We start from the raw sequence: 14,199 nt of genomic DNA on the forward strand, positions 1-14,199 counted from the left end.
TTTGCATTTTCTTAGTCAGAACTGTATAGAAATTATAGAAAATCATCTCTATACATATGAAGATCTTCAGATGTTACAGTTTTGAAGTAAGACCATCCAGTTTTTACTTGACTAGTAAACAAAAAATATGATATTGTGATAAATATGACAAAACAATTCTAATTGCAAGAAACAAAGCTACAAGAGTAAACGGGTTGCAAAATCTATTTTTCTATTGATATTTCAAGGATATTTTTACTTACTTTTGGCAAGCAATTAGACAAAACTAAAGCAAGACTGTAAATTCCAACTTGATGAAAGCTATCAACAGCTTGCAGTACTCAACTCATCCATTGAAAACTCTGAAAAATATAATAGAAACAGTTCATTAGAATTATCATCACAAAGCAAATTACATAGTTATATTTTTTTTACAAAACAATTGAGTGAAAAAACATTAACAATACTGTTACAGGTAGTATAGACCACAGTGTTGGCGTAAAATATCCTCAGTGGCAGACGGATCATGGGTTAGAGTCCCCTTGCCATCAGGTTAACCGTGGGATGCTTTCGTGGTTTTCCTCTTAATGTAACGCAAAAGAGGGTTAGTTCCTTCAAAAAAAGCCCTCCATGAAGGCAAATTTCTCGCAATACTTGATCACTTGTCTTCCGGTAGGGACACAAAATTACAAGGCTGCGTAGCTGAACATTGGTAGTTGTAAATCCAAAATTGTAAAAAAAGAATTTCCTTTTCTGTGTTCGATGACTGGTCTATATGGGTTCGACTCCCAGCTTGAGACAACCAAAAAGTTGAAATAAAAATTATCTCTGTAAATGGGTCATAGATTAAAATCCCTTTACCGTTGGGCTAATCATGTAAGGTTTTCGTGGTTTTTCTCTCCATGTAACACTTGCGTTTTTTTGTGTGTGTGTGTATGTGAAAAGATATACTCGACATTTGTTGTCATTTAATGAAACTTCGTGTAACATGCTGAAAGAATTTTTCGAAACAATTAACAGGAATAGTTTGATGTAAAAATATCACATTTTGAGGAAATAAAGTGAAACTTATTACTACTATATATCGTCCCAAATCTTTTCATTCTAAAATGATGAACATATAAATACTGGTAACTCTTAATAGATTTATCAACCTTGTGGTTGAAAATATAATGACATTCTATTAACTGGTCTATAAATCTATTTCTTTAATAAACAAATATTTAATATATGAAGTGTATTTTTCTCATTTGTAATATGTATACCAATATTATAGAGTTTAAACATATTTTTACTTCTAGATAAAATTCTCAATTTTTTGCATTTTTTACAGACAATTTCAATCTAACATTTCATATTTCAGCATTTAAATAATGGAAATCATGCAATATAAAGAATCATAAATATATGTTTTTTTCTAAGGGGGGTAAAAAAATTGTTAGGATAGTTTTCGGTATCCAAAGTGCAAATCGAATAATCGGTTAAGCCGTATAATATATAAAAGGGAACAGTACTTCAACTATTTTTTTTACTTTTGAAATTATATGAATTTATTTCAAATTTGTAAATAAATTATTGTATTATAAATTAAAAATGTTAATATTCTGTTATTCTTTCTTTGAAATTTTTTTTTCCATCGATGTTTTAATTACGACGCGTTATTTTTTAAGAGCATTTCTGATGATTTTATTCTCTTATCTCCACTTTTTCCTAGATAATATGGAGAAATAAAATTTTTCTTTTGAATTCAAAACGATCAATTTTCCTTTTTCTCCTTTGCTTCATTCATAACTGTCAGAAACACTCTTAGTAGCGTTTTTATACCTTTATATATATTGTTTTTGTTTTATTCCTCTCTATCTTTATTATTTTGCTATAAGTGGTGATTCTGATATATATTTTTTTCTATTTCTTGCGTTTTTTTTATTTTGCCATTTCATTTTTTTAATAAATGTAGACTTTTGTACTTTTTATCGCAGTTTTTTTTTAGTATATTATGTAAGCTAACATGAAATACTGATAATTTGTTCCAAAACGTTTAATAAATATAGATGTAAATTAAGTAAGGTATTTGTATATTCTTCTTACTATTTCCCCTCTATTTAATAGTTTCAATTCATTTAATTTACTTGATATTTGGGGACAACTATTATATTTTTTTCCCACTTCACTGTTACAATTTTTTATAAGCGTTGATTGCCATAATTTGTTTTCTGTAAGATGCAGCATTTTGTTTTCCCCAGAAGGTTGAGTAACGTTAAAAAAAAGAGATTTACAGTTTTCGAGTACACGAAACCTTTGCATATCTGGATTATTGAGTGTTTGAACAGTAATATGGATTTCTGAACGTCTTTCTTTCTCTTACATGTTTTATTTGCATTAATCTATTTATAAGTTTCATGTCAGTTAGAATCCTACTTAATTTTGAATAATGAAACTCTGAACAATTTTATTTTACACTGGATCTGTATTTCAAGGAAACTGAATTTCGTTATCAAAGATTCATTTCGAAATCAAGTTCATTTTACATTAAATTTTAATTTTGATTTATGGTTGATAATATTTAAAAATAATTGAATAAAATATTTCACTGTATTAATTTTAACAATATCAGTTTTGTTTAGTGCCTAATAAATTTTACGATTCTAAACTAACTCAAATTTCATCTAGCATTACTGGTTTAAAAGATTAAACCCTAAATTTTATAAGATAAAAACGTTATTCATACTATGCTTACATTTTAAATAAAATTACTTGAACGGTACAGAACTTTTTTTAAGCACTTAAGAAATTAATCGTGTAGTGTATATAATATTTTGAGAAATGCATTACATAAATAATATGGTTTGCTTTTTTAATCATTTTAAATTTCTAATTTTTGAAAAAGTGGCCCCTATAAAAAATGCCCTTGGCTGATAACAATTTCTTATTAATTTTGTCCTATTTCGCTCAGCAAAAAATCATAAAAAATTTAAGCAAAATTTACTTTAAGTTAAATTTGCTATCGCAACCCCGAGTTTGAATTTTGCTGCAAAACGTTAGCGAATTATTGCAAGTAGTTCGCCCAAAATTTTCGTAAGGGAAGCCACAAAGAAATAAAACAAAAAATGTGGCGCCTTGATGACGTAGGAAAATGTTTGAACTTTGCTACCAATCTTTAGCAATTAAGATTCTGACCGTGGACGCTTAAGACTTCTACAGGACCTATCGCAAGTTACAGAAAAAATAAATTTCTAAACATTGAGTATTACAATATAAAAAAAAATAAAAAAACTCTACCAAAACATTATTCACACTTTTATCTCTACACATATGTCATGTAATTATCTCAAGTAATTATCTTAAGTAAAGTGTTTTAACTAGAGACAAGTTTGAATTTTAAAGAGCGGACGTTTGCCCATTGTATGAAATTGTTAGCCCAAGTATATGCTATTTTACGTTCCAAAGATTTACAGAAAAAACAAAGTTTAGTTTTCTTTATGATTAGAAAGATCGAATTTTAATCTCATCGTAAGCAATCATCTGGCCCATAATTTGTTTTCGTCAGTCAACTTGTTAATTATACCACCAAAACTAGTTTTGCGCAACTTTTACTTAGAAATTGCAATTTATAACTTAGATTCTTCAAGTATGAATTTTTCCTGATGTAGCCTATTACAATGTCGTAAGTTAGCATTGCTTATACTCCCCCCCCCTAATTTATCAGAAAAGAATTAGCAAATCACATTATTACCAGAACTATGGTGCATCGCAAAAAACCTGCCAATTATATGTCATCTTCATCATAAAGACAAGAATTTGATTCGTAAAACTCAAAAAAAAAAAAAGTAATAAGATTTCAATGAAGTTATGATCATATCAATTCAAATCATTCGAAAAATTATATTTATAAATTTTCGACACTGTATAACCCTTTATGTACCAATCGGACTTTTAATTTAAACTAATAATATTTTCATAAAGCATTGAAACAGAACAAAATATCCCATTTTAACTTGCTTGTCCCTGTAATATGACTTTACGTTTATTATTATTAACTGCCAACACACGATTATTTGAAGTTTAACATCAATGTAACCATTTATGTTGGTCATTCGTTCTAGGAAGCCATTTTATTATTTCTAAATTTCATTCCTTAATTCTCAGCTTTCCATCGAGGACAATTTTGCCAGCAAGTCTTTCATATTTTCCTGTTGATTCATTAATAATTTAAACTAGTTAAGAAACAAAGTATTAAATGTTTGACTTAAATTTTACAATGAGTTGTAAAATCCATATTAAGAATTTTAAGGAAAATTAGAAGTTAACATTCAATTTTTAATAGAAAAAATTATTATTCTAAGTGTAAAATATGCTATATTTAATGGGACAAAAAAGTTTTTCACTCTTTTGATAATTTTTTAATTAATTCGTACATAAAGTGTTAAGTACAGTATAAGTTCGATTCAACAAGTTCGGCATGTTATAAGAAATTCATTATTACGGCAAGTTGCTGACAAAATTCTGTCATTGAAGATTCCAAAAATATTTAGATTGCAAGATAGAGCAAATTGAAGAAACAAATTTCTTACTTTTAACAAGTCATATATGACAAGCCAAATATCCAACTCTGTTGGGCTGAATTTCAATTTAGAGAATTTATGACTTTTTCACCATGAAAATTAAATTTTTCTTCCAAATGATAACTCACTAAATTTAGAATCGTAAGATTGAAATCAAGTCGTTACGATGACAATATCATTTTTTTTCAATAGTTCACCAGCCATAAAAATTTTACGACCAGAAAAGTTCCATCAAATTTATGACTAAAAAACGACAGATTTTAACTTTTTCAAACGTTAGGTCATTATAATAATACGTTAGCTCAAGGAAAATCATCGTTAGCCTTCCAACTTAAAAACAAAAGGTGCTGCCAAATCAAGTATTATTGGCTTACTTCTGACCTAGAAATGACAAGTTTAAATTTTTCCACTAAACATTAACTGAGTTCAATTTATAATTACTTCAACAAAAGGTTTTGTTAACTCAAGTACCAAAATAAGCTAAGGCAAGAATAAATGATTGAAAAATTACAAGTTTGATATTTGCTTTCAAAAGTCAACTTATTGTAAGAAAACTAGGGTGACCACTCAAATCAGATTTCAAATTTTCCTGATTTTTCCAGGTTTTCCAGCAAAAATCTTAAAATTTCCAGGTCAGCGTGTTATTTTTTTTCATAAAATATAGGTAGGTACAAGAAAAGTGTCAATATTATTTAAAATGCTACTTTTAATATATCATATTAAATAGATGTGGAGAATAATATGTTTAACTAGGAGAATATATTTTAAATGAATAAAAAATGTCTTTAAGTGTTAAATAGTTTTTGTGCAAAATGTACCAAATAGAAAAAAAAATACTAAGTTACCCAAAAAACCCTTGGATAAGTACTGTTTAATATATTTTAATTAAGCAAAGGAAAATAACTCCTGGTGATTACACATCAGTAAATTTTTACATTTATTTGCATTTCAATATAGAGCCATTTTATAATGTATTTTATCAAAACAGTGCTCTTTATAAAATTCATTGATATTTTTTTTAAACCAATATCTTAAGTAAAATGTTTAAATAATGTTGTTTGCTTTGAATTAGCCCTATTATTTTAAGAGATATTCAGTAATCGCAGATGCAAAGTTGTCAAATTTCTTGTAGCATATTCTATAAGAAAACACTAGACAAAATTCTTTAAATTTTTTTTTCTTAGTAGAAATTAGAATATTTAAAAATTCCAATCTAACCTCACGTTTTTTTTGTTTAGATTATTTAATTGTTTTTCTTCTTACAAATGGACAATTCCATGGTGTCAGACATGAAAAATTAACATGAATTTCTTAGAAAAACTATCTTATGAAACATAAGTTATAATCATCAAATTTTTAGATTAAATATTATTACATCATAACCAATCGAAAAACAATTTATTTTAAACAAATTGATTACAATAAGTTCAAACTAAACGGATTAAATTGTGAGTGTCGGATGTAAATCGCACAAAAGCAAAAAACAATTACTCATTTAATTGATAGATAATTGTCTGAACTCCGTGAATTTGTTTATAATTTAAATGTAAACATGACTGAATTTTGAAGCTGACACTTCAATAAAAAATTCTATGCAGTTCTTAACTTGTGAAATATGATATGTAATTAAGTTGAAATTTTATGCTTCAGTGTCAGACATAAAGTTTTCCAGATCAGGGCCGTCTTAATAGCATGCAGGGCCCTCGGGCAGAGAAATGTTTTGGGCCCTTATAACAGGTCATACTGCTTAAAATCGAACTAACAAAAACTTCACATACACAAAATAAAGCATTTTTAACATATGCAATAATTTGAGCAAATTTAAATACATTTTGATTCCTCAAAAATCTGAATCCACATAAAAACTAGATTTCGTAGAAAAATAGATTTCGGGTGTCTTTTTTAGTTTCCCTGGTGATAAACTATTAAAATTATTGTTTCTTTGCATGATAATCAATCACTATTTGTAGAAAGAAAAACAAAATGCACACTTTATACCAAAGAATATATTTATTTTTAAAAATATATCAGGCAGTTTTGTTTATTCTTAGTTTTTTTTTAAATACAATTTATAAAAATTAAGATTCTCAAGTTGTTAGTCTCAAGTTGTAGCGCAAGAGATGCGCCCAGCTTATGAAAAAAATTTTTTATATCAATTCTAGAACAAATTTTAATCTCTTTTTAATACCCCTTCTCTAGTTTCATTTGTTAATCACAGTCCCAATAACTGCTAACAATTTTATCCCATTTACCTAAAAAATGAATAGGATGTGTGTTATTGTTGTAATTTGCTAAGCAAGAAGGTTTATTACTTCTTTCAAGAAAGAATTTTTTCCTATACTCAAAAAAAATAAATAATAATAAATAAAATAAAAAATAAATAAACAAAAAGTAAATAACTACATAATGTTCTGAATTTTTTTTTCTGTTAATAAATGCATTTTTCAGGTATTAAGCAAAATGATTGATATAAAATGTTCTGAATAAAGATAAATTGCTTCTCAAAAAATTAAAACTGAGTTAATTAACTCAAATAAAAAAATGAAAATAAAAAAATATATAAAAACTTCATTGATTAATTTTAAGTTATAATATAAATAACTTAAAGTACAGCACAGTTCAACGAATTTTAGTAGGTTACAGAAGAGAAATATGTTATTGTAAATTAACCTAAAAGAATATTTAAGATGGTTTCTATTTAGATTTCACTTAATTTCATAAAGAAAAAGCGAAATAAGAGATGGAAATAAATAAAAACAAATGTAATAAAAAGAAAGGCAGTGGTGTCCGACGTAAATATAATTAATTATTAATTTACAATAAAAATATTTATTATTATCAAAATCTTACTTTTTAAACAGAAAAATAATTTAATTATGTTAAATCGAGTGACTCAATACAATTAATTATGTATTTTGGTGTCGCATGTAAATTTTACGCAGTAATTTTTTTAAAAATTAAAATGTAAAATGTTTATACGCATTTGTGCAAGGTAACCTGTTTTGTTACAGTTCACTTTGATTATTGTTTTTTCCATTTTCTATTATTTGTATAAATTAAAAATAAACAAACAAACTGTACTTCGTAAGAGATTCACTTATCATGGTTAAAAATTTGAAATGATGTAACCTTTCATTTAACAGCCTATAACCTATTAAAAACTGTTATTTACAAAACATTATTTTGAAATCCTACGTTTTTCACCTTGAAAATGATCCCTTGTTTACTTAATATTAAATTTAAAATTTTGGTCATCCCAAATTGAAACCTGTACCACTACAGTGCAGAACAAAAAAAAAAATCGTTTCCCTTCTTCCTAATGAAGAAATATAATTATTTTTTTATATTCTAAGTTTATACATCATTTAACATGTTTGCCAAGCATTCCGTCGTTTTTAGGCTAAAAGGAGAAACAGTTTCGGAAATATTTCTGGTATGTAAACAAAATAATTACAAACTTTTGACATTGTGATTAATACACAATTTGAATTTTAAATTATATATTAATAAAAGAATCTTTCTTTAAAAATAAAATGTGTTACAAATGTTTAAAATGAAATCCAGAAAATTAGCATCAATGCAATAATTGTAACGATTTTGCTGTTAGCGATTCAAGAAAATGAGCGATTGGTTGGCTTTGCAGAGAAAAAACAATTCATTGGATGGAAGTACAAAAGCTTTCAGAAAAAGAGTGTAAGATAAAATCTATTATTAAATTATAACCAATTATTTTATTGAAGAATTTTATAAAGTTAAAAATACTGAAACGTTTTGTTAAAAGAAAAAAAATATCCCCAAACCATAGGAACAAACTTGAACAGTAAATGAATTTAACCCACAGATTAAAAGATAAAAAACAGAAAAATCCTCTTTTTATGAACAGAAGCAAATACACTTCTTCCAATTCCCCAACAATCTTTCCTAATCTGCTTTGCCCCATAATCTCCAAAGAGATTTCTCCATTCATTTAGCAACATGGGAGAGTTTTATATGGCATTCTAGCTTAGCGGGGTAATAATGGAGAGAATTTTAATGAAGTATTGCAAAGATATTTCGACTGTTTGACGATTTTTAAACTGAATAAAGTGGATATAACTGATGGTAAAAAAATTTAAATTAAGAACTAGCTTTTCTTAAAAATTCCCTGTTAATTCCAGGTTTTCAAGGTGGGTGGCCACCCTGCTTTTATAAAGTTAATTTTTTTAAAAATAGATAAAGTTGCAAACATTAAGCAACCAAAATTTATAAATGCAGACAATTTCACCCATTAATAATCTGAATATTTATCTGTTATCTATTAAGATAATTTTCAGAAACTTCAGTGACCCAGTGAAATGAAATCATTGAACAATTGAAAATTTGCCATAAACCAATTAAAACCAAAAAGTCATACATACCATAGAGGGAGCTTGATTAGAATTTGCTTGAGATAATCCAAACGGATCAAAACGATCTTTTTCTAAAAACAAGAAATAAGTATTAATACAGTTTTTAAAATAATTAGAATAAAATAATTTTTAACCATCTAAGTAATAGATCTGGCTCTTTTTAAGCTAAAATCTTTTAGCTAACATCAATTTCTGTGCCGGTTCCAATCTGTTTGCTTTTCTGTACAGAAAATCTATTTTCCCACAATGGAGATACTGCGCTTGGCATGAAAATATTCACTTGACTTTGAAAATTGGTTAAAATGTTAAACAGGTCACATTGTTGCAACAAAAACTGTTGTTGTAGCAAACGTCACTTGCCAATACCGGCAATCTTCCCATGAGAATCTAAGCTATTTTAAGGCAGAGAGAGCATTTCTTGCTTTTTCAGTGGCGCCATCTAAGCCCAAGAGTACGACTTTAGTCATACACACGTCACAACCTATTCTACCAGGAGAACTCATTCACACTACACGCATCATAATTTTGAGCTTAACCAGAGAAAGATCAATGTCCAATTCAGTACTTCCGGAGATATTGATTGGTTATGGGAACTTGGAGGACTTTGTGTCCGCAACAAATTTAAAGTGTCTTAGTCACAATTTAATACACAGGGATTCTTTGGTCAGCAGGATTCGACCTCACGAACATGAGCCCAGCAACCTACCAACCAGGCTAATCCGGTTCATGCAACAAAAACTAACTTATCTCAATGTTACTTATTGTGAAGCAAGTTAGCAGCAGGGAATAGCTTACTCAATTTTGCCTAGAGTTAGAATTTGGAAAGCTGAAGTTTTCAAAAATGAAAAGCAAAAAATAAATAAGTAGATTCAGATCTGCCAAAATGCAATACATTTTTATACAACTACTTACCAGGGTTTGTAGGGGTAGAAGCAGTATCAGATCCCCCAAATGGATCACTTCCAGAGAATGGATAACTCTTTAAATAATCACTCTTTAATTAACTCGGAAAATAATAATGCTTTTGGAAATTTGAATGCATATAAGTTGATACAATACATATATAATGAACATTCACCAGGTATGATAACACTCACACACATGATCATGTGCAACACTCATCGGACTTGGAAGGTATGAAACAGGAGCTACTGAATCGAACAAATGAAAAATTGTTCCAAACTATGGCCCCTTTCTCACAGACATACAATACATTCTCAAACAAAAAAGGTAGAAATAAAGCAGCTAACATTATTTTCAGGGTCTAGAGATGGTTGTCTGATACCTGTAAGTTTTAATTTCTCTTCCCAGAGCATTTCACACATACTATTTCATTGAGTAGAGATCTTAAGTTTTTGCTGGAAAATCTATTTAGTCTATATTTTCACTTTTAAGAAAATCACAGTCTATCTTATTTCTGTTCGAAACTAATTGATCAAATCTAGATCTAAGTCAAATTTGGGTCAACTGTATCGATTAAAAGGCAAATATAATGATTGTTTTCTCAGATACTTGAGAAGTTTTGGCAAACCACTGGTTCTCTTCATATTAAAGAGTTTCACTTTTGAACAAAGGCGCCACTATCTATTCTCTAATGTTACCAGTGTAATGATTAAGAAATTTACTATTATGGAAGCTTAGTGTTGGTGGTCCGAGTAATCAGTATGCTGAATAGCTGCAGACCCCCTATATATTTTATAAACTAGCACTTTGACTAACACAAGGTATAAAAAAGAACCCTTGATACTCTTTGTTTGACTTTTCAGAGGTGAGGTTATCCCTATTTTCTTCTTAAGGTAGCACATTACAACACAGAGCTCACCAGGTAGACAATTTTCTGAAAAAGTGCAGACTTTGGTCAAAAAGATTTGATAATCAGGTCTCTAGATCTGATCTCTATAAAGCATGATTGGTACACTCTAGAGAGCAATTTCAGAGTGCGATATCTCTCCAAAAACCCTTCCTTTTTAATCCACTATTTCATACTTTGAACTCACATGAGTAATACACTTGATCATGCAAAAGGCATTATATTTGTTGAAAGGTCATTAAATTTGTATTACATTGATTATGTTGATAGTAAATTTCACTAAAATCTATACAGTAGTTCTAGATATAATCTATTACATCTACAATTTCTTCTCAATTTTTAAAACCATTGTATAACGGAACTTTTAGCTCTAATATTATAAGAATCATAAGTTTTAAGCAAAGGAAATATGTGAAATAGAATGTATATGTATTGAAAATTTTTTTAAAATTAATTGTTATGTTTAAAAATGTATAATACAGTAAACTAAATTAAAACTAATAAGAAATGTATCTTTTAACCAATTTACAAAAAGGAAAAAGGAATTCATGAAGCTTAAACAATAAATTTTGATTTAATTCTGTTTTTATAGAATTTTGACAATAAAATAAAAAAAATATTCAAGAATACTATCTAAAGCAATGAATTTGCAGAGTCAAATAGCTGTTTTTTCATAATTTACCCCCATAAGAAACAATATTCATAGAATGTAATAATTTGTAAATTCTGATTGAACTGCATATTTGATCAATTGTATTAAAAGTTTCTAATATGTACAATATTATCAAATTAAACATTTAATTCACTTTCTATAAGTTGTCTTGTTTTTATAAACGATAAGGATAAAAAAAGAAACATTTAATAATATTAATTTTATTCAAATAATAATTATTTTACTAATTAATATTGTACTTGTATAAGTTTCAGCAATCAGAAACAAAAGCTAAACCCGCATAAATTACAGTAAATTAATGTCATTTAGAATTCATAACTGAAATGAGAAGTTTCTTCTAAAATATGTATTGCATAACAACCAAGTATTAATAGCTGTTAAAAAAATTTAAATAATCAAATGAAAATTTTTTTTTAAAAATATTCAAATCAAAATTCTCACTTTTTTATTGTTATGCAGTTACATTAAAAGCACTTTCGAAAGGGTCTCCACTGAAAGGATCACAAACTGCTGTTCCAACATTAGTATCAACAAAAGAACTTATAAAATAAGAGAGAATTCTAGACACTATATATTCCTGAATAGCATTAATTATCAATCAAAAATTTATTATCATTAAAAAATTATTAAGTGAAACAAACTATAAAACTGAAACATATATAAATTCAGTTTCATTAAATTAAATAAAAAGCAAACTTTACAAAATAATAATTGGAACCTTAATTATGCAAAAACTATACAAAATGTCATATAAAGAGTGTAACAAACTGATTAGAGCTAAAAGCAAAGAGCAACTGTTTTAATTTGAAGAAATAATTTATAACTAAAGCTTTATAATTCCAAAAGAAAAAAAACGAATTAAATATAAATTGCCATTATCAATGAGAGGTTTAGGTGCCAGCAATTTTAAGATAAATACAGAAACTTATTCAAAGGATCATTAAAAATTTAATAATAAGTTAAAATAAAATTCTCCAAAACAATATTAAGACAAAATGAAATTTTCATATAAAATAATAAGACATAATAAAAGCCTTTCAAAAATATATATTGAAATTATAGTGTGGTCTCCAAGCCATAATATAAATGTCAGCAGTAAAATTGTTAATATCAATAGCTAAGAACAGCCTATTCACTTACTGCAGATTCACATCCATTGTTAAGTAATTTTAAGGTGGGAAAAAATCATACACTTTTTTGAAAATTTACAAATATATCATATAAACATTGACATGTGTGTTTAGATATGCATATATTTACTAAGAGGATTGGCTAAAAAATGTTTTGCTTTATAGTCCCAAATTTCTATTTAAAAGAGAACGGAAAAAATAGAAGACTGATTATGGAATGATATATATATATATATATATATATATATATATATATATATATATATATATATATATATATATATATATATATATATATATATATATATATATATAATGGATTACTACTTTTCAATGGATCCTCCTAGAAAGATTGCAATAACATTTAAACAAAATAAATAACGATAAAATATCTATAATTCAAAAAAAAAAAATATGAGTTAAACAGGAACATTTTGAGCTTTAAACCCAGAATTTTTTGATAAAAATTTGGGAAATTATGATTAAACCGTGTTATAAATTTGTTCAGGGTATCACCGCTCTGAGGGAAAATAGAGGGGTACTCAGGTGTAATAATATGCAAATAATACTAAGTTTTCAATTAGTTACTTTGTATCAAATTGAAACATTTTATTATTTTTATGAATATTTTTTTTTAATTTATCAAAATATTAAGTCCTCGAGAGACTATTGTTTGTAGATACATTATAACAATACTACTATACATTATATAATTGAATTACAAATTAAAAATACCTTAAGTAAAACTTAAAATTAAACATTGTATATTAATTAGTTTCTAAAAATATATAATTTGCTTTGAATAATTGTTAACAACTACAATTTAATTAATTTAATTAAATTTGGGTTCAACTGTCCAAATCAAATTGAATCTGAATTTATATAACAAACAAACAAACCAAATAAACCAAACAAACATAACTGCATCTTTACAGAGATATCAAAAACTATTATTATTATTTCAAAATAATTTTCCAATTTGATTTCCACATATTTACACTTTGATCAATAATTAGTTCTATAAGTATGCTTGAATTGACATAATTCTCTTAATGCCTCACAGAGCAAGGGGCCACAGGTTTAGAACACTAACCATATTTTGTGACACTAACCATATTTTATGAATAATAAGAAAGTTTTAAAATTTTCTCTTCAAAGAAATAAATAGGAAAATATGATTACCTGAAAATCATTCACAGGTGTAGTAGTTACAGCTGGTTCAACTTCATCAAAGGTTTTTGGGACCTTAAAAATATTTCATGCATTTTTAAAAACTATTTGACTAACTAAATCACAAATGCAGTTTGATACAGTCTAATATAGAATCAAAGTACTAGTATAAAAATAATTGCAAGTACTTTCACACAAACCATATAGATTTTAATATTCGTAGTATGAAGAAACTAAACCTATTAAAAAAATTAGTATCCAAATTTCCAACAAATTAAGTTACCACAAAGTTGCATAAATTCGATAATTTGAAAAGTATAAATTTGATTTAATGTATTTTATAAAGAAAAAAAATTAAAAATAATAAATTTAGACTTATATAATCTAACTAATTTAACATCTGCCAATTCAATAACAAATGACAACAATAACAAAAATTTAATAAATATCATTGTATATCATTGTATATTTTCTGAGAAATGTAACT

The sequence above is a fragment of the Parasteatoda tepidariorum genome, chromosome 9 (genome assembly GCF_982258835.1).
Source record: "Parasteatoda tepidariorum strain Cologne lab strain chromosome 9, Ptep-v5.0, whole genome shotgun sequence".
NCBI lineage: Eukaryota > Metazoa > Arthropoda > Arachnida > Araneae > Theridiidae > Parasteatoda > Parasteatoda tepidariorum.